Source organism: Labeo rohita, chromosome 17 (assembly GCF_022985175.1).
Source record: "Labeo rohita strain BAU-BD-2019 chromosome 17, IGBB_LRoh.1.0, whole genome shotgun sequence".
In the NCBI taxonomy this organism is placed as follows: Eukaryota; Metazoa; Chordata; class Actinopteri; order Cypriniformes; family Cyprinidae; genus Labeo; species Labeo rohita.
In genome coordinates this window covers 28,108,383-28,123,646 of record NC_066885.1, presented here as the reverse complement: position 1 = coordinate 28,123,646, position 15,264 = coordinate 28,108,383, and the positions used below count along the sequence as shown (strand labels likewise).

The window sequence follows — 15,264 nt, the reverse complement described above, 5'->3', positions numbered from 1 at the left end:
AATATGATGCATAAATGCAGTTATGCCCTAAAATTCAAGATATTGGTGCAAAAAAAATGCCCCTGTATGTGTTTTGTCTCATATTTATCACACGATATCACACGGGCAAGAAGAGCAATGACACGAGCGCTGATTTCACAAGCTTAAATGTGATTTTATACAACAGTTCAATAACTAAGAAGTTGATATCGTGTTATATTTTAAACACTATATTATGTGTTTTTGCTTAATTTTGCAGAGAACATATATCTTTTGAAGCCACAGCAGAATTGTTGCACGTCTCAGAGCAACACAGAGGCGTTTAGTTTCTGAATGAATCTGTGTTTTAAATCGTGTGAATCAATGATTCAAAGGCCCATTTATAAAGAGAGACATTTACTTCATTCCTGAATATATCAGCCGTTTGAATGAATCGAATGAATAAATGACTCAAAGACATTTACCGCCACCTGCTTGCAGATTTAGTTTCTTATTTGGAGTATGATTTCATAAAAAAAAAAAAAAGTAATAGTAATAATAATAGTAATAATAGTAATAATATAGTAATAATAATAATAATAATAATAATAATAATACTGAGATGTTTCTCAAATTATCTTCTTTTATGTTCATAGTTTATGTAATCTTTCGTGTGTATTTTCACAGTCAAATTTATTTTGCGATTAATTAGATTAAATCAACACATGTAATTAATTTAGATTAAAAAATTTAATTGACTGACAGCCCTAATTATAAGATTTAATTAATTATAATCATTTAATTATAAGTAATTATAATAAGATACTAAGTCAATATTATGACAAATTCTTATTACGAGAAAGTTTCTCATTATTGAGATGTTAAGTCACTATAACGAAACTAAGTCATTATTACAAGAAAGTTTCTCATTATTATGACTTACTTTATGACTATTTTTTCTCAACTGTGGTGGAAACAGGCTTTCTTAAACGACCCACACAGATAACCATAAAAAAAAAATGTTTAATATCGGTGCCAATAATATCGGTCGACCCCTAGTGCATAGAACTTTTCAATACTTCTTCAACGGTAATCTATTGAACCATGTTATTCATGATGCTGAGCACCACTTCCTTTTCTCCATTCACTTCTGTGTAGACACACACAAACAAATAAGTTATTCATGATGCTTTACACCATCCAAGACACAAGTAACAAAACACCAACGTCTGTCTGCTCGCTACTCAAGGCGCTACATGACCTGTTACGTCCGTCTCTGCTTTAAAATGCCTTTCAATATCTCATATTCACTTAAATGTCACTGAGACAGAAACCACAAGCAGCCAAACTAAATTTATAAGCATATAAATAACCAATTTGAATCTATATCTATTGAAAGCATGTCAGATTCCTCCTGTCATTATAAAAACATCCCGAGAGCTAATGGTAGAAATGAGCAGGCAGAGGTCAGAGACTGACCCAGCACTGCACCAATGACTCATGTTCGCAGATGGCTGCCGGGGGAGACGTGCGGAATAAGAACCCGAAGATGAATTTAGGTGAGCTGTTCAGCCAGTTACATCTAAAGCTGTCATTCAGAGTTAAAATCATCAGGTCGAGAGATGATCGGAAGCAGCAGCAGCTTCTTTGAAAGCGTTAATGACCACAGAAAGAAAAAAAAAAAAAAAAACCACAAGGAAGTGCATTTCTGCCTGGGTGAGGCCGATTTGTTAGCGGTTACCCATTTGGAGCATCTACTGTTATTTGAAACACAAATTAAGATGTTTTGAATAAAACCTAAAAGATTTCTGTTCTTTGAAAGCACATTCTACTAAAATTTAAATGTCTTTATGCATCGTCAAATTTTGATGGAATAAACTTTCAAATTTAAAATTTTTTAAAAATATATCTTACATTGCACATTGCAGATGAACATAACTTCAGGATTTTTGGGGTGAACTATGCTTTTAATAAATTGAAGCTGAATTGAATATTAGATTTAAATAGTGTCATTTCTGACATCCGTTTGATTCAAAAAATATATATACAGTAAACCATTCTATTTGTTGCAACTACAGTAAAATATTCTGCCGAGGCAGGGGGTAAATGTATCCCTGCTGATGTCATCACTTTAATCTTCCCTCATTCATGTTTGATGGATCCATTTTAGAAAATAAGTGGGGAATTAGAATAAAAGCACACTGAGAAGATAGATAAGCACCCTAGAGTCTGTATCTCTGGGAATAATGTGGAGCACATAAAAATGACCAGAGTAAATGGCTGAAACCACGATAGAGGGCCTTGACTACTTATTCATCACATTATGCCCATACAAATGCATCAGTCAAAAGAAAAAAAGAACCTAGAGGATTCTTCATGGACCAATGCATTTGAGAGGAACAGGAAATGTTTTTCACCCTAATGGAGTCTCTCACCCTCAAAGCTGGAGGATTAAACATGAATCACGTAGCGTTTTGTAGGGAAATGAGCCTGATGAAGTCATTGTGCAGGTTAATGTGGTTACATGTATTACACCAGTATTACTGGATTACACAGACATAACGAGACTGGCCAACCAGTACAAAAGAGGAAGAGAGATGACGAGCATTATTACAACAACATTAAAAATCTTGACTGAGGTGTGTTTTGTTACATTTGATTTCACAAACTGTCCTTGGTAATACTGTAAAACTTTCAAAGAAAATGTCAAATATACTGGAGCCGCATTAAATTTGAGAATTATACATTGACACGATGTACAATAGAGTGAACGGTGACTAGCAAGTGCTTTAGCAGTAACAACAGGCTCTCCCGGGTCCTGTCTGGTATTACATTTTATTTATTTAGGGGGCACTGTAAGCCTACTTGTAATAAAATGAAAGTAAAACACACAAATAACATTAAGATACTTGTGTTTCTGAATAAATAATGCAATAACTGATGTCATAAAATCAAGTTTTGATTTGAAGGTCAAAAGCTGTAGTTTACAGTAAAAATCACAAACATGACTATTAAACATGACTAAACTATTTTATATAAAGTACAGATATACTTATTAACGTGTAGTATATTTTTTCAAACGGATTGTGAAAACTTAAATACAGGGAGATCAAAAAGAATTTTTAGGGCTGTCAAACGATTCATCGCATTTAATCGCATACAAAATAAAAGTTAGAGTTTGCCTAATATATGTATGTGTACTGTGCATAGTTATTATGTGTATATAAATGCAAACACATTCATGTATATATATATTTATTTATATGTTTTTTTTTTAAATAATTTTTATATTTGTTATATATGAATACAAATATTTTGTACTTAACATACTTCTCTCAAATATATACATTCATTTGTGTGTATTTATATATGCATAATACATACATATATAATTACACATAGTACACGCACATATATTAGGCAAACTCAAACTTTTATTTGTATGCAATTAATTGTGATTAATCGTTTGGCAGTCCTAATTTTTACAACTCTTTTGCTACAAATGTTAAATCTACAAATAACATATTAAGGTTAAGGTCTGAGAGGGGAAAATAATAATAATAATAATAATAATAATAATAAGCCAAAGCATTGATTTAAAAAAAAAAAAAAACTGTTTAAAAATAAAGTTATTTTCAAAGCTTTCAATGTAATCTCATTGTAAAAAGAACTTTATTATTGTTTATTTAGTTTTTCAAAGTTGTTTTTGTTCAAAACTAACCAAAATTTAAACAACAACAACAAACAAAAAACTGTTCCAAACACACTAAAAAAATAATAATAACTTTCATAATAAAATTCATAATTTGCACATTTTAATTTTGTAACACATTTTAGGTCAATTTTACTGCTACTGCTCTGTACAATCTACTTACTATTGAAATTAACAGTCATAAAGAAATTAAGTAAATATGACGTAATTATATATAATTTCACTTATATAATTAAGTAAAATCTACTTACCTAAGTTAAGTACATTTAACAAAGAAAATAAGTAACTTTAGCTTGGCCAGTAAAAAAGTACTTTTTACGTAGTCAAAGCTTACTTGGCAATACTTTGATTTTACTTAATATAGCACCTAATAAACCATGCTTTTAAAGTGCATGTAATAGTCATTTAACAACATATTGTGTTGATTTGTTTAATAGTAGAATAGTGCCACATAGTTTAAGTGAAAGTTTGTGTACTTAAAAGCAGGAGGCTGTTTTGAGACTTTGTGTAACTGAATGCTAATGTGTAATAGTTCTGCTCCCTTACGTAGTCAAAGCTTACTTGGCAATACTTTGATTTTACTTAATATAGCACCTAATAAACCATGCTTTTAAAGTGCATGTAGAAACATCCAAGTAAATTATACAATAGATATAGCCACCATATTGGTAGACACCATATTTACATAAACAGTACACAACACATGATGAAGGTAACATCCTAAATCGAACAACAAAAACAATTATAAAACTGTATACATACAGCTGGAAAACAGGGGGGGGATCTATCTGGAGGGCTGGTGTCCTGCAGAGTTTAGCTCTAACCCCAATTGACCATATGCAAAGAACATTCTTTGGAACTTCTGCATAATGATAAGCCAGCTCGTAAATTTCCGGTGTGGCTCATTTTATATGTGCTATATATAGGTGGAGACTCTTGAGACTACTCTCCTGCCTCATTCTTATCAGAAACTGAGAAAAATAATAATTGCAACATCGGAAATAATGATAACGGCACGAACATTATTTACCAACATATAATTTAAATTCTGAGCCTGGTAATCCCAGGAGAGTACATAGACACATAGATGTACATTTAAATGCTGACAGCTAAACACTGTCATAACTGCTTAATAGGGATGCACCGATACCGATACGGATATCGGGCCCGATACTGAGCTCCTGTACTAGTACTCGTTAAAATGCCCCGATACCAAATGCCGATACCACACAGCATGTGACAAGTGCATATTCAGGCTTTTTTTTACTAGTGGGTGCAGGACACAGTTTATGATAATGTGAAAAATGTCTGATAATGTGAGAAAAGATATCTGAATAAATTTTGGTCTGACTGTATCTATTTGATAAATGAAGTTAATTAACAAACATTATACATATTCTTGCAACATTGTTTGTTAATAGTCATTTAACAACATATTGTGTTGATTTGTTTAATAGTAGAATAGTGCCACACAGTTTAAGTGAAAGTTTGTGTACTTAAAAGCAGGAGGCTGTTTTGAGACTTTGTGTAACTGAATGCTAATGTGTAATAGTTCTGCTCCCTTTTTCTTAAGTTGGGTGTGTTAACTATACACCACTTTTCATTTCCTTTATCTGGTTGTGTTTACATTTTGTCTAAAGTGATGACATTGCCTTTTTTTGTTAAAACCAAAAAGATGTGTATATTTTTTGCTTGGAATAGCCTTCTGTTAAAAAAAATTGTATTCATCCTTACTATAGGCAAAAAATTAAAGTATCAGGTATCGGTATCGGGACTTGGTATCGGCAAGTACACAAATCGGTATCGGTTTGTAAAAAAGTGGCATTGTTTCATCCCTACCGCTTAATCTAATGTTAGCAAGCTAGAGATGCTTCTCTTCAACGGCATCTTAATAGTATTCTTGATAATCAATTAGCTGTGCGGTAAAATTCACTTCAAAGATTCACTTTTCATTCATGAAGACGATATGAAAAAATGCTTTTTCACAGAAAACAACTTTTTAAGATGAAAATTACATGAAATTACCCATATAACTAGAAGATGGCAGTAGGATCACTCACTGGCTGCAGCTGCTATTTCAACTCATATAGTATTTTCACATCTTGCTTTTTGATTTATTATAAAATTACTAGTATAACAAATTTTAGTACTTTTACCGCACTGAAGTATATAGTATAGCAAGTGCAGAAACTCAATAAAATAAATAAATAAGTTCAGACACAAACAGCCTATAAAGGTGAATTAGTTAAATACTTATATATAGTTTACTACAAATTAAATAAGTTAAAAATTAACGGTATAGAATTAAATAATGCATTTAATATGAATCAATATGAATTTGAAATATTTTAGATTTAATTTAACAACTACATCTTTTTACATAAATTTAATAACATATAAATAGCCTACATTCAACCAACACAAACTTGTTAGTGCTGTAGTTTTGTTACTCTGAATTTAGTCTGAATCATTTAAGACTAAGCTCTATTTTTGACATCGGCTTGTCAGGTGTTTCATCCTTCGGTTATTACTGTCAATCACATAAAACGACACGCATATTTAGCAGATTTACTCACGTATTTTTTTTTACACTCGCATTTATCTTTTTCGAAAGGGTATACATGGACGTTTGGTCCTCTTAGACCAGGGATGTCAAACTCCGGTCCTGGAGGGCCGCAGCCCTGCAGAGTTTAGATGCAACCCTAATTAAAAACACCTGATCCAACTAATCAAGTCCTTCAGGCTTAATTTAAAACTGCACAGTATGTGTGTTGGAGCAAGGATGGAACAAAACGCTGCAGGGCTGCAGCCCTCCAGGAACTGAGTTTGACTCCCCTGTCTTAGACAAACATAACTTTTCTTCGAATTGTGAATGGATTATGTAGCGAAAGCGAGCAAAGGACACTCCTATTACGACACAGTACAGTTGACTGGAAATGACTGAGCTGGCTTGTCTAAAACAAGGAAGTAATCCGTGCATATGGTCAATTAGACCCACCTGAACCACCTAATCAAGCTCTTACTAGAGTCAGGAGTGTTGAGGCAAGTTGGAGCCAAACGCTGCAGAACACCGGCCCCCCAGGACCAAGTTTGGGCACCCCTGGTTTAGCTTGTAATGTTTCCCGTGTTTTGCATTGCCTTGCCTTGCCTTCGTGTGTTTCTTCCTCAGACTGTCAATGGAGTCCAATAATCCAATTTTCATTTTTTGTGTGAACTGCTGAAGTCAATAGAAGGTCCTTAAAAGTAGCATGTGCTCAAATGTGTGTGTGTGTGTGTGTGTGTGAAAGAGAGAGAGAGAGAGAGAGTGTGTGTGTTTGTGTGTGTGGTAAAGGCAATTCCAAGTAGCCTATACTGGGCTATTTATTCACCAGAGACTTCTGCTTTTGTTTTTCCCACACTTAAATAAAAAGACGTGAGGTCGGCCTCAAGGGACTGCTTGCTTTTTAGATATTTGCAAGCATTGATGTGACCCCCGATTACAGCAAATGTCAAACACACAGAAGAAAACTGATGACGTTGCTTAAAGCAAACAAGGTCAAACGACAGAACTCAGAATCAAACATTTTCTACTGTATGTGGCTGCTAGGTGGTTACTTCAACAACAGGATATTGTCTTATTTTCAACAAGTATTACTGAGAACTCGTATTAGTGGGGGAACACGTAACGTCACTATAAGTTATCTCTTTTGCACTGTAGGTTAAGGAAGTCAAACATCTGATTTTAGAGACTAAAAAAATAGCATGTTGTTCAATTGTAATGCTCGTGCGAAGTGAGAGTCTGTGATCTTTAATGTCTTTAAAGGATCTTCAAAAGTTTGGTGAAACACAATGTTCGTTGTACTGGCAAGGATTTTGCTGTGGTCTCACTGTGAAAGTAACGCTTACCAGACCTTGGGTTTGTTGAATGTTCAAATATCAACATTAGCATGCTTAGCCAAAACCAATGAGAACAATTTGGGCTTTACTATCAAAACAGTATCTCTAACGACAACAAGCTAACCACACTTTCTGCTTTCAAAAACAAACCAAACAGAAAAAGAGACAGAAATATTTTGTGTTTAGCACTTTTCAGTACTAAACACCTGCTCAATCTCCTAGGAATTGGGAACAGAGCTACAGCCAGTAAGATTATCAACAGGCCCTACGCATTTCATTCAAATATTCAGTTCATCTGTCTACCGTAATACGCAAACAGCTGCATACCCGACACATCTTTCTACTTCTACTGTAAACTACTACAAAACGTTCTTCCTATAAACCTTTCAAGACAGATCTATAATTAACACAGTGGTTGTTAAAGCTTGCTATATACCAGAAGTCCTAAGTCTGTGTGATTTTAGCTTTATTTTTAATGTGTTTAATAGATTAGCATTAGTGCCTGCTCACTTTTTCAGCAACCTCTGCTCTGAAAGTATTTTTCTTATCCACCTTTTTTTTAACATGGAAGTTAGCCTATAGGTGAGACTTCCGGTTCATTAACCTACGGTACTACGGTACAACGGTAAAACTGTTTGCACTACAAACCAGTGTGTTCATAATTAAATAATACATTAATTTAAAATGGTAAGACACACCAATTGTAAGCAGTAAAACGAGTTGCATGAGACCAAAAATAGCTGGATGAGACTGGAAGCCAGAACCATAAAATGTACAAATGGACTTACAAAATAAGTTGGATAGGGATTTCTTATAGGTCTCTGTTAACGCATTATATATATATATATATATATATATACACATACACACACTACCGTTCAAAAGTTTGGGGTCAGTACATTTTTATTGTTTCTTTTTTTTTTTTTTTTTTTTTTTTTTAAGAACTTAATACTTTTATTCACCAAGGATGTATTAAGTTAATAATTAAAAGTTTATTAAAAGTTCATAATAAATAATTTACATTGTTATAAAATATTTATATTATGAATAAACACTGTACTTTTTAAACTTGTTATTCATGAAAGAATCCTGAAGAAAAAAAAAAAAAAAAAAAAAAAAAAATCACAGGTTCCAAAAAATATTTGGCAGCACAACTGTTGATATTGTCCAACATTGATCATTCTAATAATAAATCCGCATATTGGAATGATTTCTGAAGGATCATGTGACACTTAAGACTGGAGTAACAGCTGATAAAAATTCAGCTTTTCATCACAGGAATAAATTCTATTTTAAAGTATGTTAAAATAAAAAACATTATTTTATATTGTAAAAACATTTTGCAATATTACTGTTTTTTTTTTCTATATTTTTAATCAAAATAAATGCAGCCTTGATGAGCATAAGAGACTTCTTTAAAGACTATTACAAGTCTTACTGACCCCAAACTTTTGAACGGTAGTGTATATATATATATATAATTATTTATTTATTTTTTTTTTTTTTAATTAATTACTGTGATGTCGTTCCAAACACATAAGACCTTTGTTCATCTTCAAAACACAAATTAAGATAATGTTTGATAAAATCTGAGAGCTTTCTGACCCGACACAGCCGAGGGGCCATTTACACAATAATGTTTTCAGACAAAAACAGGAAACTTTTTAATGCATTTTGTCTGTTGGATTACACAAATTACATAATCTTGAAAACTGTTTTCAAAATGCAAGATTTTGAAAAAGCCACCATTATCGTTACCGTGTAAACACCCAATACGGGATTCTTTGAAAACGGTGGCATCATTTGCGTGCATAATATGTGTTAGGTATGTAGATATGCGCAGTAGGGATGTGCGGAATACTTGTATAAATTTTATTTAAAAAGTCCGATACTATCATTTTGATCAATTTGGTATTTCATATGCTGCTGTTCCGAAACAGGTAAACATGACAACAGAATAACGAGATGGATCATCAGTAAATAAAGAGAACAGTAACAGTAATAAAGTGAAATATGGCATTATTTTGCATACAAAACAGATGATAAAGGCAAACTAACTGAGGCAACACATCAAATCTTGCCAAGCATCTGTCACTTGCTCATCCTGATCTTTACCGCAAATTTCAGATCAACAGGTGAGGGCATCATTCATCATTCAAATATTGAGGTTTAATTAATTTTTATTTACAATTGATCAACACATAACTTACCTAAGATGTGATGCAGAGTAAACACGAAAGCTCAAATGTGCGTGTGAGACACGCTAGAACCAGTTTAGCTTTGGTCACATAATATTTGCACTTGCATTTCAAACAATCAAATATTAATTGAATTTGAGTTTTGCTATATTCATTTTAGTATCAATAATATGAAGGTAATGTTTCCGCCGTGCCACCGACCGCTAATATGAAGCAGCTGAGAAAGTGACATTTATATTTAATGCTTTTTATTTGGACATCTGAGTCTGAAATCTGAAAACAATCAAAGAGAGAGAGAGAGAGATAATGTGTTTTTGAATACTCTCTGTTAGACTGTTAGAATAACACTTTACAGTAAAGCAACCTTTGTTACAAAATGCATTAGGTAAGATGACCTAACAGTATTACAGCACTTATTAATCTAGGTCAATAATTAGTTATAAATGATAAATGAACTAATACATGTTTAGTACATTACTTACTAAATTGTTTTCAATTCACATATCTCTTAAGTCTGGTTATTTGTCACCTATGGTATCGATTTAGTATCGATACCAAGGTATCACATTCTGGTATCGTACCGAAGCCAAAATTATGGTATTGAGCCATCCCTAATGCGCAGTCGATTTTACCTCCCTACAGGTACTGTTTACTAACTAGGTGACAGCAGCAACTACTGGGCTGGCATACGGATTTCGCGGAAAAGTGTGAACGCTTTGCAAACGCTGTCGTGTATATGTAAAACTTTTTACAAACACAAGGGAAAAATGTTTTGTTTTTTCACTACATCTTCGTCGTGTAAACATAGCCTGACACGTTCAAGTAGAGCTGAAGATCTTTGTCCCCTCGGGTTCGGGTTTAATTTATATCATTTTACACGGGCTCAAGCGAGAAGGGTATAACTGCAGCCTGAAGATCTCCAAATGGGGGCGGGAACTCCAAAATAGGTCGTGGCTTCCACCCATTGACAGCCAGGCACATGACACCCATGCACAGTTTTTTCCCCCAATCCACTTCAGTGCAAACTCCACCCCACAGCCGCTTCTAAAGGTTTTATTGGTTGTGTCAATCACAGTGTTGATTTCCTACACTATGCTACAAACAATGCTAACCCCTAAACCTACCCCACACCTTACCCTAACCTTAACCAGTGAAATTGACTGCACGGTGGGATTGGCGCTGAATAGCGTGACAGATAAACAGTTAGTACGAATTTGCGATATGAGATCGCGGGACGTTCCGTAATTCCCCAGCCGGACCTCACCGGACAATGGGACCTTTTTAGTTACACTCAGCATCACTACACCCTCCTACCCTGTGAATTTCAAGTCCCGGCATGCCCCCGTTTCTTAAAACAAAGCGACGGAGTAAAACCTTTCCCATGCGCTGCGGCTCATGTTGGTATTATTCTTTTATTAAATTTTAGCTGCTGTTCACCGTCACATTGAGGCCGTATTGTGGAGAGAAGTGGCGAAGCAAATGCCACTGAGCCTTTATCTTAAATTTCATTATTGCCAAATACCCATCTTAATTTAGAATTTATCTTAATTTAATTTGTTAAGAAAGACTCATTTTTATTGGCGTGTTGGCCTATTTATAGGCTAAGTGTATGCCTAGGCCTATTTAGAGTGCTGAGATGTTACAGAGGACTTATGTTATTTCTTTGTTCCAACTTCCAAGTGGCCTATAGCTGTGTGCTTGCACACATTTGAATAATGTCGGGCTATAAACGGGTTCAGGCATTTAAAAAGCTGTCAATCAAAATGTACTTGTCTGGCTCGAGCCCTGTCGGGCCTAACTTTTAAGGCCCAACTACAGCTCTATGTTCAAGGCCCAGAAATGTAGTAAGGACATCTTTAAAATAGTCCATGTGACATCAGTGGTTCAACTGTATGTAAATGCCTTTTCCTGTAGTCTGTTGCCTTTTAATTAACAGAGTGTCTATTTAAACAAAGTGCAAACATGCCACCTTTTTGGTAGGTGTATCTGAGCAGAAGATATGCTAAGATGCTTTGTTTACTTTGCTGTGTCTCTGGAGTGCAGCAGGCATGAGTAACTAGTGAAAACAGGGAATGGAGTTTAAATAATATGGACACTGAATGAGCCAAGTGGAATAGGCTGTAGCTAAATGAAGTTTAATTTATTAGGGCATTCGTCGTGTGGAATGGATTTCACTGATGGCACTCTGAAAAGTGCATGGACATATTCGCTGAATTAAAGAGGGTAAAAGAAGCACTGTGAATGACAATTTTAATGAAAACCTAACAGTGAATGGATAACTATGAACTTAAAGATGTTGTTTGTTTACATAGAAACAACATATTTTATGTTTATTGCAATATGCAATCATTTGAGAATGTTTAAGGAAATTAAAGGGGTAGGTCACCCAAAAATTTAGATTCATCCTCCACTTGTTCATAGACTGTAGGAGGTTTTTTTTTCTTCTGTTGAGCACAAAGGATGACAATGTTTACAGGTGACTCTAAACATTGTATTTTTTTTTCCATACTTTGAAAGTCAATGGCTTCCGACAACTGTTTGGTTACCAGCATTCTTTAAAACCTCTTCTTTTGTGCTTAACAGAAGAACTCTAGTTAATATAGTGTTAGAGGAGGGGCCGTGCTCAGTGGCTATAGTGTGTCATCGAGATTTCACATTTCAAGCCCGCCCAAAAAAATCCTGAACACAAAAAGGGTGAAACACGGTCTAATAGTACTCCACAATTCAGTTCTACATAGTTCACAGTCTATAGTTTTCAGCAATATATTCTCTAGCATTAATGTGTTCAGAAACAATTCTCTGAATTGTCTTTACACAGACTATAACACCCTTGCAGCTCCCAGTTGGTCTGTCTTTTAGGTTTATGATGTACTGTTATTGTTTAAAATCAATTCTCCTTTGAAGAAAATAAATGGGATTTTTAAGTCCAGAAGCCAGCTGTTGCACCCTGTTGCTGAACTCCAAGGGAAGTACTACTCTACTAGGACCCTTTGAAAATTAATCTTTTCCCAAATTCTGTTTTTTGCATTTTAATTTTTCTGGACTCCTTTTTAATGGTTAAATTAAATTGTATTATCCAAAAGCATGTCTAATTAATTAAAATCATGAAACTTAAACTATTTAACATAGATTTAATAAATTAAAGCAATTAAAAACAATTTAAAATAAATGTAAAAGTTAAACAAAGATTACTTGCTTAGGGCCCAATGAAATGTTTTATTTTTTCCCACTTCATGTTTTATTGTTACAAATTCTGTGTTTTAGCATGTCTAATTATGAATGCATAAAAACAAGTTTAATTTATTTTTACAATAGCCTTATGGAATGTTTTAATTTAAGTTATCTTTTCACTAATGAAAATTAAACAGATTTTATATTTTGGCAAATAAAGGGGATTTAGTATTACAGTTAAAACGATGAAGAAATATTATATGATTATTCCTTAAAAAAAAAAAAAGGTTTTAATAATTGTAGTAGTACTATTACATACATTCTGCTGGACAATAGTCATGTAATTCTGCCACAATGTCTTGAATTAAACCGAACTTTTATTTTGACGGGTTGCCGTAAATGCCGCTATGTTATGACGCTAGTTTTACTCAAATGAAAGAGTCAAATGTTCATGAAGTGACTCTCAGAGCAGTTCTGGAGACGTTGCTCATGTATTTATGTCCTCATTTAGTGAGACGACAGAAGCTGAAAACACAGCGAGTGTCACTCGTGCAGAGACATACAGAAAATGCAGGATTTATATTTAAATAGTCTTTTTGCAGCTTAATATTTACAAATACTAGTCCACATCGCGATTTGATTTAAAGGAGAAGTTCACTTCCAGAACAACAATTTACAGATAATATGCTCACTCCCTTGTCATCCAAGATGTTTGTTCTTTCTTCAGTTGTAAAAAAGAAGTTTTTTGAGAAAAACATTCCAGGATTTTTCTCCATATAATGGACTGATATGGTGCCCCGATTTTGAACTTCCAAAATGCAATTTAAAAATAATACAATTCATATACTTTTTAATGTCAAACGCTCATTTTGTCTTACTCTTCCTGAACTCTGTGTATTCTAGCTCATGACAGTTAGGGTATATTGCCCGTATTTTCTCCCTCTCCTTCAAAATCGCCCTATATCCCTGTTTTACCTTTTTTGTTAAGGGTGTTTGATCTTCTTTGCACGTTCACTTTGCAAAGACTGGGTCGGTACTTCTGCAGCGATGTAGGATGATTTTGAAATCCTTTTTGAAGTTGAAGTTAAGAGTTTTTCGACATACAATGACTGTCTTGTGCCAGAATACACAGAGTTCAGGGAGAGTAAGACAAGACGAGCGTTTGAGATTAAAAAGTATTTAAATTGTATTTTTTTTAATGATAATAACTGCTCGTTTCGCTAGATAAGACCCTTCTTCCTCAGCTGGGATTGTTTACAACCGCATTTGGGATCGTTTGAAGCCACATTTAAACTGCATTTTGGAAGTTAAACACGGGGCACCATGTCAGTCCATTATATGGAGAAAAATCCTAAAATGTTTTCCTCAAAAAACACAATTTCTTTACGACTGAAGAAAGAAAGACATGAACATCTTGGATGACAAGGAGGGTGAGTACATTATCTGTACATCTTTGTTCTGGAAGTGGACTTCTCCTTTAAGTGTACTGACCCATTTTTGATTAATCCATCAAAACTTTTGTGTGGCGTCCCACGATAGTTGATTGACATGAGCGTTTTACCTCAGATCAGTTGTAACAGTTCGACCTCCATTGTTTCGATGCCGGAGCAGGGATGTAAGTTTGACAAGAATATCTCAGATTGAGCGATTGAGGTGTTGTGTTGCAGGATGTAATAATGAACATAGTGGTCGTCATTTACTCCCGACATCTGAGCCGCTGAAGATGCAGTGGATTACATTTGTTTGTGAAGGGAGTGCATCTCCCGATCTACATAAATGCGTCTAGGTTCGCGCAAATCATTCGTGATCCAGCTTCACTTACAGCCCTGGTGAAAAAACCAACATATGCTGGTAGGTATGATTTGATGCTGGTTTAAGCTGGTCCTTTGCTGGTTTATGCTGGTCTTAGCTGGTCATGTTGCAGGTCAAGGACCAGCATGAACCAGCAAAGGACCAGCTTAAACCAGCATCAAAACATACCTACCAGCATATACTGTTTTTTTTTTCACCAGGGAGCAGAAGTGAGTATAAGGGTTTTTTTTTATGAATCTCTGCTATCGCTTTTCCTAATAACGTGCTAGTTAGCAAGTTTCGTGGCTAAACGCGCTAAATGCGGCTAAAGTAAACAATCTCTCAGAGCAGTAGAGAGAAGAGAGGGGCGGGACAAGCAGAGCTCATTTGCATTTAAAGGAACAATCCCTCAAAATGAGATGATTTTTGCAGAGCTGATTTTGGCAAGGTAAAAAGGGTGTTGTGTTACACTACCACTGAGAATTTTTAACCAAAGTATATTATTAGCTTTTCATTAAGACCCTAAAGAATCATATCAACTAGTGGAAAATGGGCATC

General features: G+C 34.5%; 1 protein-coding gene across 2 annotated transcripts in view; it reads right to left on the bottom strand.

Annotated features, from left to right (window-relative positions):
• Positions 1-15,264, bottom strand: part of itpk1b (inositol-tetrakisphosphate 1-kinase b) — a 75,855-nt gene that overhangs the window by 37,784 nt on the left and 22,807 nt on the right. The gene's annotated exons all lie outside the window — the stretch shown is intronic.